Source organism: Palaemon carinicauda, chromosome 30 (assembly GCF_036898095.1).
Source record: "Palaemon carinicauda isolate YSFRI2023 chromosome 30, ASM3689809v2, whole genome shotgun sequence".
Classification (NCBI taxonomy): Eukaryota; Metazoa; Arthropoda; class Malacostraca; order Decapoda; family Palaemonidae; genus Palaemon; species Palaemon carinicauda.
Window position 1 is genome coordinate 39,764,558 of NC_090754.1, and position 1,736 is coordinate 39,766,293.

Genomic DNA, 1,736 nt, shown 5'->3' on the forward strand with positions numbered 1-1,736 from the left:
ATATATATGTATATGTATATGTATATATATACTCTATATATATAGGCCTATATATATTTATTATAGACGATATCTCGCTTGAAATATGTGATGATACAAAAACCAACGATATTTCCTTTAACAATATTCCTGCAATATATTTCCTTTGCAATTTTCCCAATTCATACAATGACTGTTTTCATTCATAATTTGAAAGAAAGGGCTGGTTGTATTCCCGGTTCTCATTATACTTGTTTTGTCTCTTTTGGGTATCGAGATGTTCCCCAGTTTTTTTTCGACATACATTTTATTGCACTTATCCTTTCTTTTGTAGGGGGAAAATTCATCATCATCATCTCCTCATACGCCTACTGTCTCAAAATGCCTCGGTCAGATTTTCCCAGTCGTCTCTATCTTCAATACTTTTCCATTCATCATCTCCCACTTCAAGCTTCGTAGCTTTCAGCCATGTAGGACTGGGTCTCTTGACTCTTCTATTGCCTTATGGAGCCCAGTTAAACGTTTTGTGAACCAATCTGTCATGGGGAATGCGAAGAGCATGCCGAAACCATCTCCATCTACCTATCATTATGATCTCATCCACATATGGCACTGGGGAAATTATATTTGATATATTCTTCTATGTGTTATTCTATAAAAAAAAAAAAAACTATCACTAAAAGCTATCAGCAATTTAATGCAGTAACTTAACGTAGATAACGAGATTTTGTACACTAAGATTACCCTTAATTAAAATTTGAAAGAAGTCAGGGCAGCTGACATAATGGGTCCTCTAAGTCATAGAAATAAATACCATCATATTTGTTCTACAATGATGGTTGTAATATGAATGTATATTGAAGTTTGCCTTTGTATACTTTCCATGCACAGAACATTAAAAATATTTAGTCATTTCATAAAAGTACTACATCTGAAAACAGTAATTCATCTGTTTTTAGTTCCATGGTAAGTCTTATCCTAAGTTATTAAAAGTTATTAAAAATACCTTTCATAATTATTCAAGTGCCAAAACAACGTCATCAACTTATCGTATGCAAAACACACCCTTATTTCCTTACAGACACACCAGATATGTTACCCAGCATAAGAAATAATTTCTTGAAAAGTCACTTTGAAAGTTCATAGGTACAGGAACTTAAAGAACGTATGATAAATCTTTAACAAGATTATATATATTTTTTTTTATGTATTTTAATGATACTACAAACAAATAAGATAAAGATGGACAGTCATAAACTTTGGTATTATTTTTTTATGTTTAATAATGATCTTGATATTTGTAATATAAGAAACGTTATATTTTATACGTTGGATTACTTTGTATTTCTATGTAAACTTGTCTCTTAGTAGCTCAATTACTGTGTTTTTCATTGAAATCCTCTTAATTTACAATGATAGCGGGAAATATAAAGTACAAAACCTTTAGGTGTACTGTACCTTTTTACATCCATTTCATAAACATTTCTAAATTTATGAATTTTTATGGCAATTACTAATAATGTTGTTTTCAAGAATAATACATTGAAGAAATTTGTTTATTGTGATTTTTTCTGCAGAAATAATGGATGCATTTATGATAACTCATGTGATTAGTGCAATCGAAATTATGTCTGGAAAAGTGGTAGACCCTTCGATAGCCGAATAAGAAAAAATGAGTATAATGTCAGAATAGGGAATACAATCAGCATTTTATTTTACAACTTAAGAATCCCTGTATGAATTTGGAAGATGCAAGG